Source organism: Trichechus manatus, unplaced genomic scaffold, assembly GCF_000243295.1.
Source record: "Trichechus manatus latirostris isolate Lorelei unplaced genomic scaffold, TriManLat1.0 scaffold00012, whole genome shotgun sequence".
Lineage (NCBI taxonomy): Eukaryota > Metazoa > Chordata > Mammalia > Sirenia > Trichechidae > Trichechus > Trichechus manatus.
This window is the reverse complement of record NW_004443948.1, coordinates 1661800-1673897: the sequence shown is the minus strand read 5'-3', so window position 1 is coordinate 1673897 and position 12098 is coordinate 1661800. Positions and strand designations below refer to the sequence as shown.

General features: G+C 35.7%; 1 protein-coding gene across 1 annotated transcript in view; it reads left to right on the top strand.

Moving 5' to 3' along the window:
- EPHA3 (EPH receptor A3) overlaps positions 1-12098 on the top strand; it is a 432183-nt gene that overhangs the window by 120850 nt on the left and 299235 nt on the right. The gene's annotated exons all lie outside the window — the stretch shown is intronic.

Below are 12098 nucleotides of genomic sequence, written 5' to 3'. Positions count from 1 at the left end.
TTTACGATATCAAGGTCTTTTTTTTTTTTTTTTTTACCAACCTAAGCTCTGTGAACTTTCAGAAGCTTTGTCTGATCCAGTATTTCAAAGATGCAGATAGCAATTTAGGTAACAAATATCCCAAATGCGTAGTCTTTGGAGAACAAAAATAATTTGCACATTGAGTAGTTTGTTTGAGAGTCAGTGGCGAAATATGGACTACGCTTCCCAGGAAGGTATTCCCTATGGGAATCAAACACATGAAAAACATAATTTAAGTTGCAGAAAGGAAAGTAGATCTGATTTTACTTGAAAGGAGTCATTTCTGTCATTGAATTTTCAGTTTCATTTCCAAAGATCAGAATATTGCTTTGCAGACCATTTGCTAAATGTCTATTACCTGTAAACTCATCTGCAAAGCAATTAGAATTTTCCAAGGAAAAGCCACATCTAAGTCCTTTTTCCTGTAAGAGTTGTAATATTGTCTATTTTTAATATATACAACTTATAGTTATTTGGGCATTGTAATGAATATCACTTTGTCATATAGCTCGTGGATCTGCCATGGTAATTTACCATCAAGCCTAGCTGGACCCTGCAGGAAGTCTTGAAATTTCTTTTTTTTTTTTTTTTTTCAACTTAGACTACTTTAGGGTTTATATAGATAGCCTGTCTTGGTTCTGATTTACTGCATGCCATTTTGCTGAATACTTCTTTTTAAAGCTTTTATATTATACATGACTTTAGTAAAGAACATTTCTTCAGTTTTTCAGATCTATGCTTTTTCTTTCTAGCTGCTAGACATTATCAAAATTTGAAGAATGCAATATAAACTTTTTTACAGACTGCATGTAGATTCTTAAGAGGAATTACTGATATTTCCTTAATTTTCTAATTTATTTGTTTCATTGTTTTAAGTCAACCCCACTCAAAGCAAAGAGAAGCAAATCCTAGGCAAAATAAACTGAAAACTACATTTATTTTTCTCCCTCTTAAGGTACTTAGATTCTCTAAAATATATGGGTAATACTTTCACAAAAATGGCTTGTCAGTACAGATTCATTGAACATTTTCCACCTTTTTTCCAGTGATTTCTCCCCCACTTATGTCTGTGTTTGGAGTTTTGACAATCCCTTATTAGTTCCAGAGCAGAACTTATAAGAGCTAATAAGGGTTTACATTACAGCTCTGGCAGCTGGCACTAAACTTTAATAGAGAGCAATTGTAGAGAGAAGTACAAGTTTTGATAATATTTGATGAAAGTGCTCTTAAAGTAAGAGCCATTTGGAAAGAATCATATGACTAGAAAGGCTGCATGTACACTCTACTGCTGCAGCTTCTCATCTTCCAGGATGTGGGGAAAAAAAATATCCTGTTGGCAGATAACTCTATAATCGCTTACGGGTTCCTCTTTTAGGGAACAGAATCCACGATAATAAAAAAAAATTCATGCTGATATCTACCACTTTTTCTGTCGTCCTCTAAGATGTGTAGCTGTTGATTGTCCTTTAGAAACACAATCACACTGTGCACTTCTAATTACAGAGATGTTCTGTGACAGGAGACCCAGGCACCCCAAGGGTGACACATCCAGCTCATGAAGTGCACAAGCCTCATATGATCAGCCACATACTTTGTGCACTATAAAATAATAATAATAATAATGGCTTCTGACACTGAAAAACTCTGAATGTAAAATATTCCTGTTCCACTGTTTCAGTGGTCAGTTACAGCATCCCAGAAGGTTAAACATAGATGCTGTAATTTAGAACAGATGCTTCTTTTTGACATGAAGATTCACTTTCAGCAAAGAAAAAGCATAGGCTATGGTGTGAGAGAATACCATCCTTGAATTGATGCATGAGAAACAAGTAAAGTGTTGTGAGACTCAGAAACACATCTGTGTATATAAATGCTTGGAAAGGAGCATTTTTACTCTTCTGGTAGTTATTAAGCATGCAAATCTATGTTTCAGAGCTTTGGATCCACTTGCTGTCTGTTGAATCCTGATATACTGAAAATGGAATATTTCAATTTATCAATCAACACGTGTTAAAGTTTTAGGACATACAGAACTGATTAATGTGCTGAGTTGGGGTGAAGTAGAACACAGCTCCTGGTCTCAAGAACCTTGGATTCTAGTGGGGATATGATTCTAGTGGGAATTTCCATATGAATATGTATAATATTCATACGGAAAAAAAGTTGCTAAGTCTGAAAGACTTTTAGAGACTCATCAAAATGTGTTGCTAAAATGTGATCGGGGGTTTCAACCCCTTTGGAGTTACATATTCAGTTATTTATTATTTTCATTTAAATTGATGAGTACCTACTATACCAGGGTCTGTTCTATTCACTGGTAATGTGGCATAATGTGGAAGAAAATGGACAAAAGTCCCTGCCCTCAAGGAACTTAGATTTTAGTGGAAATATCAAGAGTTCAAATGCTAATGCTGAACCACATTCTTCCAGTGTAACTAACCCATGGAAATTTAAAGCTTAGGCTGGGTGCAATCCCCCCCCCCCCGGCCCCGTGACATATGGCAGTATCTGAAGACATTTTGGTTGTCACAGATGGGAGGAGGGGGTTTCTACTGACATCTAGTGGGTAGAGGCCTGGGGTGCTGCAAATATCCTACAATGCACAGGATAGCCATCCACAACAAAGAATTATTTGGCCAAGCATGACAATAACATCAAGGTTGAGAAACGCTGGTTTAGACTAACCCTTTTATTTTACAGATATATAAATCAAGGCTATAATTCAAATTACACATTACCAGTTGCCAGCGAGTTGATTCTGATTCATGGAGACCCTATGTGTATAAGAGTAGAACTGTGCTCCATGGAGTTTTCAATGGCTGATTTTTCAAAAGCAGATCGCCAGGCCTTTCTTCCAAGGCACCTCTGGGTAGACTCGAATTTTCAGCCTCTCAGTTAGCAGCCAAGCACATTAACCTCTTGCATTACCCTTTAACTGTTGCCATCCAGTTGATTCCAACTCACAGCGACCCTACAGGACAGAGTACAACTGCTCCATAGGGTTTATAAGGAGTGGCTGGTGGATTTGAACTGCTGACCTTTTGGTTAGCAGCCGACCTCTTAACCACTATGCCACCAGGGCTCCACATCACCCTTTAGCAGAGTCTAAATCAGAACCTGTTTCAAATATCTTGTAATTGTAAAGACGGATTCTTTCTGGGATTTAATTAGAAAATTATGTAACTTTTGAAGGTATATGAAGTCTTACTAACCACTCAGAAGATTGGAAAGTGACACCTATACAAACGGAAAAAACAAAACAAAACTAAGATTCTTTATCTGAGAGAATGGAATAATGGTTTCAGGAATATTCACATGAAGGAGGACATAACAGCAGTGAAAAAATGTTAGTTACAGAGATCTGGGCAAAGAAAATGACAAGCAGTGGCTAGAGTTTAGTAGTGCAAGAACTGAGAATGTAAACAGTGTTATAAAAGAGATATCAAGGAGAAAACATTTGGAGTTTGAGGGGGTTTCCTTACGCAAAAAACTCAGACAGCTGTTACAGAGTTAGTTTCCTTTTAGCATACTCTGATGCGCTGGCCTGACATCAAATCTGACTTTTGACTCCCTCTTTTTTTTTTCCGTAATGTGATACTAATGCAAAGATGACAGGTAGTTGTGGATCTATAACAGGACATACTGTATTAATAGCCTTTGTGTAAAAAGTTCCTGTGGTCTAGTTCCAAGACTGTTCCTTCTTTGAAAATTAGAGCAGCACCTCAAGATCAGCTGTTTTTTTTTTTAACAAACAGCCATTTCTGCCCCCTAGCATGTAACTGAGCCAAGCACTTCATTTAATCCTTACAGTGACCAATGAGGTAGATGATATCATGGCCCCATTTCACATGAAACTGGAGGCTTAAGGTAAGTGGGACAGTTACCTGAGGTCACAGCTAGTAAACGGGGAAACTGGGATTGGAGTGAGGAGCTCTTGCGCATGAGCACTGCTCCCTTTCCCATTCCCGTTGAGTCGCTGCTGACTCATAGCAACCCTAGAGGACAGAGGAGAACTGCCCCAGAACGTTTCCAGGGAGCGGCTGGTGGATTCGAACTGCCGATATTTTGGTTAGTAGCTGAACTGTTCACCACTGCGCCACCAGGGCTCGTGCCTATCGTAGAGGGCCAAAGGGAGTAAGCTACCTGAAGCTCAGTAGCCTGCACTGTGAGAAACAGTCTGTGAAACTCAGGGCTGTATTTACCGTGAGGAAACTTTTCAGGGGGTTACTCAGTACTTTTCTCTGTGTCCTCTTTCTGAGATCCATCACAGACATCTAGCTCTGGGTTTCGTAGCAGGAGTGATTGTGCTCTACTAGCTTACTTTCATTTTCGGACACTTGGACTCCTGTAATGGTCACAGTATCTTATGTACACATTCCTGAAGAAAGGGCAAAAAATTATGTGTCTTCTTACATCAAATGGATAGGCCCTTACAACCTGCTGTTTTTAATACTGAACTCATAAAAAAGTGGTCTATTCCTCAACTTTAAAGATAATATCAGAATAATCTGTTCCATCTTGAATTGTGGCTATCATGTCTCAAATATGATGTCATGAATACACTTGAATTACCATTTATTGATTTACCATTGTATACTCAGTAATTAATATAATTATACCATTTAATCTCCACCGAAGGCCTTATGATGTAAATATTATTAGTCATATTTTACCAGGGCCAGGCTAATAGAATTTAGTGATTTGCTACATGTCACAATGCCAGGATGTAAATTCAGGTCGGTCTGACTCTGAAACCCAGAACTTCTAATAATATAACAAGATATTTTTCATTAAATGATGGTTTTTCAAGTCATCATAATATGAATATTTGCAAGTTCTCTCTGCCAAATGGTTGACTAGAGAATTTTGTTATTAGAGTTGAGAAGAAAGTTTGGCAATGAGCATTTAAGGAGGCAAGAACTTCTCATTCATTAATGTGATACTTACCTCTTTCTTCAAGACAGAATTAGGAAAGGCTATAACACCGAAATATTTTAACAGGGTATGTCTGGCCTCTATTTTCTGCGCATGTGGAATCAAGTCATGCCTCTAATTACCTCTGCTTCTATTTCTATTGTCCCTTCTGGTGCTGAAGACATGATTGATAGGAGATGATGGTGAGTGGGAAACGGGGCTCAGAAAGACATTCACAATGTGCCCAATGTGTATGCTTTCACAATATGCTCCATTATTAGCTTGACAGATCTCCAAGTGGCAGATTGGGAATGCATTTTGGAGATGGCTGACATATCTGCTAAACATACCAGGTTTAAAAAAAAAAAACTCATAAACACTTCCATTTATAAGAAATATGCACATGTCTGTAAAATGTACACATGTATGTGTACATGTATTTATATGTATACATATAACACATGTATAATATATACCTATATCTGTATGCATGTATATTATGTATATATACACATATATACTTAGCAGTACATACTTAGTACTTATACATATTTCACAATTACAGTGTGCATCTTTATAAATTACTTAAAAATCTTTATTTCTAAAAATATAAGAAGAGTGAAAGGTGAAATGAAATATCAACCTGAACTTCAAATGTTGGGCTGCTGTGTCTTCTTATATTCTTTTTAATTCCTTTTAGAAAGAGACAGCACACAAAACAAGTTAATAAATATAGTATGCATAGGCTTCAAAATCTAGAGGGATAGCACATAATCATAAATACTTGCACTTTGTCAGGTAAATAAATGGGGTACAAAACGTGTACCTTTCCTAAATTACTGGTTGGATCGTTTTATGTGAAGCTCATGTATGAAGCTATATTTTTTGGAAAATGTTATTGGTATTGTAGACTACAAACTTCTGGGTTGCTATCAGGAATTGCTCAACCTTTAAAGCTTTCCAGAATCTAAATGTTTGAATAAAGCAATTATTTCATTAATCTTGTAAAACTCCTTTAAAATGGTGGTGTTTAAGAACAAAAGTATTTCCCAGAGGGCTTTTACTGTTTATAATTGTTGCATTTTAGTGACAAGATATACACTGCTTTATATACAAATTTGTGTAATGATGTTGGGTGGCATAATGGTGTTCTATTAGTGCTTCAGTGGAGAGATTCTGAGAAAAGTAAAAACAGACTCTATCCTCCATGAGGTTGATGGTTGCTCTTATTAGTGATGAAAAGGAAATGAGAAAATACATTGGCTTGCTTTTATTAAGCACAGTAGGTGAAGCAGATGAAGGTTTGAAAGCTCATTGAGCTGCCATAAAGAAATTTAAACATTGTTCATACTGGCTAGTAGCCAAACTCATGCTGTAAACTCCAGGCAAGGGTCAAGATTGCAGAGGAATTGTCAGCTCTGTTCTTAGAGGATGGTGTCTGCACATTCTTAGTCCAGTAATAAACCTGAGATTTACCCAGCAGGGTTGGTGGGATTACATTTGTTTTACATGACTTGGTTTCCATATGAATTCACCACAAGGGAATCCCACAAGATTCTCTGGTATAAAAGGATGGTGCGCTTGACTTTATATATCTGGATCTTGTTTATATTAATTTATTATAATAGCTTATATCTATGAATAAGTTTGGAATATGCATGCCTTGACCTATATTATTTTCTAGTCATCAGAGTTAGGACAGAATCTCAAAATATCGTAGTAAAATATGAGTAGAAAATATGGTATAAAATGTGAGTATTTAATTTTTACAAAGTGAAAAAAATCAAGCATAGTTATGTTTTATGCTGTAATTTTTCTAAGATTAGTGGCTGTGATTTCCATTCTTTTGTAAATCCTTTCAGAGCCTGATTCAAAATCTGTATACAGTAGATGCACATATTGTGTGATTATCGATGGGTCTTTGATTTCTTTGTCAATATTTTTATCTTTAATTAACATATGTACTGGATTAATATAAAGTAGAAAATGTAAAACAATAGGAAATTGTGGGTAACTTTTTTGAATGTAGGCATGCAGAGTGAATTTAGGAGCATATAACTCTACAAAGTTGCTATCCCCTCAACTTTTGTTATTCCAGAGAATTATAGCATCTCTCCTATACAAATCATTTTCCATACAAAACTATTCAAAATTAAACTTTATAAAATAGAAATATAATCTAAATATTTGACTGATCAACCATGCTGCTTGACTAGAAAAATAAAATATTAACAAGACCTTCAGGACAGGTTAGTTGGAAAAGTTGATTACCAGTACAATGATAAAACCAATTCTGCTATCCTAGTTAACATGCAGAGTTTGCCTCACACCACTTCATCATTAAATATTTTTGCAAACTTTATGTTTTTTGAAGAGGAAAATCTACAAAGAGGAAGTGAAAGCAAAATAATAACCTTAATTTCTGAAGAAGGAAGAAATTGGAGTAGCCATTAGTTTATATCAAAGATACAGAAATACTTGCAAAGCATCCAAACTTTATGTTGTTTAAATGTAACAGACAGTAGAAATGAAAGTTAAAAGACTTGCTTAATTGCTCATAGTCAATAAAAAGTCTTAAGGGATTTGTGATATTACTTTCTCAATTTAAAGCAAAATAAATAAATAAATAAAAGGCAATAAATTCCTTTTAAGAAAACCAGATAGAATAAAAGGCATTTGGAAATATCAGATCATCTACAGCTCACATTCTCCATCCTGTAACATTTATCTTAAGGTATGAAAGATGTGAAAGGTCGTAACTTTTCAGTTACATTTCATTTGCTATTATTAATTCACTGGTCATTTATGGCACATGATTATATGATGCTGCTCCAGTGAGTTTAATGATAAGAAAGAACGCCTATATAATCTAAAAACCCATTGCCATCGAGTTGATTCCGACTCATAGCACCCCTACAGGATAGAGTGGAACAGTCTCATCGGGTTTCCAGGGAGCAGCTGGTGGATTCAAACTGCTGACCTTTTGGTTAGCAGCCAAGCTCTTAACCACTGTGCCACCAAGGCTCGTATATAATCTACTAGGTTCTAAATCTCAGGAAGTAGTCAGTATATTCTATGAATCATCTGAGGTCACTCTATGCTTCCTCTGAAAACATTTGTTATGTACAAAACAATTTTCTGAAACTACAGTGTACATAAAAGTAAACTGGCTGTGACCTCTACATTTTCTGCCAACTATAAGATTTTATAAATCTCAATCACTGACATATTCTACATTTTGTTTGACTTAAAAGTTATCATGTTCTTTAAACTTATTTCAGTTTATAAAATAGGTCGTAATAGCTTAATATTTCTCAGAAAGTTGCTTTTTTCCCCAAAATAATTTTACAGAAAATACTCCCTTTACGTGTTAAGCTAGGAATCGGGTGGCAAGTATGTCTTCTATTTATGCTGTAAAATTATGGATTATGTAGTGAAGTTCTTGTCCTTTAATCTTAATAGCAACACTGAGTCTACCCTACGTTAGACACATAGCTATGACATGCTCAATGATTTGCTTTTAAAATTGATGGAAGATCAGAAGCTGGAAACTGAAAAGGGGAAAGGAGCAGATAGAAGATGCAGAGTGAACATCACAATGGGCAGTTTGAGAATAGGACTAGAGACTGAAGGGCCACGATAATATGCATAAGTGTTTCAATTACACTGTGGGGCCCCAGTCCTCTACGCCGAGTAAACCATGAATGGATCACAGGACTGTGAAGTGCATGAAGTAAGTAGAGATACTCATAGTTGTGAACTTCAGGTATCAATACATGTTTTAATTGTATTCACTCCACTTTGGTAAAGAATTAAATACTATATAATATGTTTTACAATGTTTTTCCTTCACACTGAACAAAGATTGAAAGCATCATTGCCTACCTAGCATGATGGTGTAAATCAGAGGGCCTGGATGTAATCTTGGCTCCATCCTCAATTAGCTATGTGGCTGTGGGCCAGTTACTTAACCACTCTGCATCTCAGGAACCTCACATATAAGTTGGAGATAACAGCAGCACCTCCTTTGTCGTGTTGTTAGGAGGGTAAAGTGAGATAATGTATGCAAAGTGCTCAACACAGCTCCTGCAACAGGAGAAATGCTCAGTAAGTGTTAGCTTTTATAACAAGATTAAATACTTAGCTTTGGGGGAAAACTTAGCTGTTAGAAAGACTTTTTCCTAGGAATTCCAGAAATCCAGAGAGTCAAGGCTTTAATATATATCAAATAAAAGACCAAAAAATAACTAAAATAAAATTTATTTTAAAAATATACAACTCATTTATTTCTATACTCTGAACTGGGAAATCTTCAATTCCTTTTTTTTTTTTTTTAATTGTTGTAGTCTAAAAGAAGTTTACATTTCAAGTTAGTCTCCCATACAAACTTTTATACATACATTGTTATGTGACCCTAATTACTCACCCCATTCTGTGACAGCACACTCCTCCTTTCCACCCCCGATTCCTCATGTCCACTCAACCAGCTCCTAACCCTCTCTACCTTCCCATCTCACCTCTGGACAGAAGCTGCCCCTTTGGTGTCTTGTATCTACTTGATCTAAGAGGCACACTCCTCATGAGTATCACAGTCCAGTCCAATCCCTGTCTGAAGAGTTGGCGTCGGAAATTGTTTTAGTTCTGGGCTGATAGAGAATCCAGGGGCCTTGCTTTCTGGGGTACCTCCAGTCTCAGTCAGACCATTAAGTCTGGTCTTCTTACTAGAATTTGAGTTCTGCACCCCATCTTTCTGCTGGTCCATCAGGGAATCTCTGTTGTGTTCCCTGTCAGGGCGGTCGTTGGTGGTAGCCAGGCAGCAGAAATCTTCAACTCTTAAATATATTTAGCAGCTAGACTAACCCACGATTGGATAGTTTTTCAGAATTAAATAACTTCGCTTGGTAATTGGTTTTGATGGTCTGTCTAACATGGTTCAGGGCTGTTTCTTTTAAAACAAAGCATGCCATACCATTCCGAGTTCTCTATAAATTATGAATTACCTTCCTGTGACAGTTGTTTTTTTTTTAAAATAATGTAGAAAACCCATTCTTATTCATCTTATTCAATTATAAATACATTCTTTTAATTAGGTATTTTGCAAATGTCATGAAGTTTAAAGCTCACACATAATTAAGGAGACTTAGTCACGAAATTCCTAATATGCATTCCATTGTATAAGATGCTAAGTATAAGGGGGGGAGAGAGAGAAGTATGTTAATGTGCATATATATATAGTCAGTAAAGCAGAGGACAGATTGAAAGACAGAGAGAGAAAGAAAAAAAAAGAGAGGAGAGAGAGAGAGAGAACACATACACAATGACCTCAGTAAAAACTGGAAAAAAAATAAATTAGTAAAAATCGGATACTCAGGATCCCATCAATTTTACTAGTAAATGTTCAGTGAAATATGTAACTGTTACCTTTTGTTCCATGAATACATGAATAGCAAGCATATTCATATTTGCAATAATTTAAAAATATTGTTTCTAAGTGTTTTTATTTCTTCCTTTTTTTTTTTCAAGTGGAGAAACAGAGCTTCTCGTATAGGTGTCCTAATTGTGGCTACTAAATGTTAAATCGTTTTTTAAGTGAATTCGTTCAAAATGCCTTTGGGAAATAAGTAATAGCTTATTTCTTGGAAATTCTGAAAATTGAACTCAGTCTTTGGAGGTAGTCTTGTTTAGATATTGAAGATATAAGCCCAAGAGATCACTTCCAGGTCTCTGATTCCTCATGTATCAATCATAATTTATTTCCTGCGTGTTTGTTGAATAAATATTTAATTGAGGTAAGGAACTCATCCATTACTGAAGGTAGAATATTGAAGTCAGCATTCAGTATGTTAAGGAAAACATCTTATGAGTCATGATAATAAATTTCAATTCTGGAACTTGGAACAAAATTTCTCAAGTGCTCTGTAACCTTCCAGGAAAAACTTTGTCAGTTCTTCTGTTTGTGTGTATTCAGGTACCAGAGGGTGCTTGATTCATAGCTTTACCTGTGATTTCAGGGCTTTGAGTATTATTGTTTTTATTCAGTTAAACACTTCAGGGAAATTTACTATAATTCAGAGTGAGGATATCCCTTAAGATGATGGCTGTTATTTTGAGCAGTTTATTTATAATGTCCCATGTCCAAGAATGACTAACTCTTACATTAGGTTGTTTAAACTGGAAAGGTTAAGTGTCTTAAGCTTCCAAAAACTAAATTGTAAATTTCACATTTGCTTTCAGCACTGTGGTTCTGTTCACCAAAGTACACACGTTAGGGCTGTAAGCACAGTGAATTTACAAAGTTGATTATAGAATATTGTTCATAACACAGTCATTTTGCTGGTAGTTCAATATTATGTTTGGCGTGTGTGATAACATTGTAAAGTAGATTTACTGTAACTTCGACTTTCTGTATCCATAGTTAGAAATGGCTGCTCTGTTAGACAAACGGTCCCCTGATAAAATGCCTGCTGAGGTTGACATTTAAGCAATAAAACAAAAAAAGGTTTCTGCTGAAAACAAGTATCACCCATTGGTTGATATTCATGGACAGAGTGTGCGTAGTTGACAATGTGTATGTAAGTCATGCACAAAAATCGAGAATAGAAAGCAAAGTATTAAAGATGAAAACTTGACTTGGGTATAGTGCCCTTTGGAAAAAAATATAAAACATGCTAATGGGAAAGCCTGCCAACATAGGTATAGTGGATTGATTTCCTATCATTCACATACGTACGTAACAAATACAGTATATTGACAAACTCATTATACTATGCATAGTGCTCTGGTGATTCAATGTTTTTTGAGAATAAATATTGAGAAGCACAATCACAATCTTGTATTTATTCAACTTAAAAAAATGTGTACAGTAGGATTATTTCATATGGCATAAATTTGGCAAGTTAAATTTTATATGTCATTATGGCTGTAGGAATCAGTAATATCTATATATATATGTATTAAAAAAAAAAAACAAAAAACAAAAGCCTGTTGCTGTCCAGTTGAGTCTGACTCATAGCAACCCTATAGGACAGAGTAGAACTGCCCCATAGGGTTTCCAAGGAGCAACTGGTGGATTGGAACTGATGATCTTTTGGTTAGCAGCTGTAACTCTTAACCATTATGCCACCAAGGTTTACAATGTATATATAAATATATATATATACACA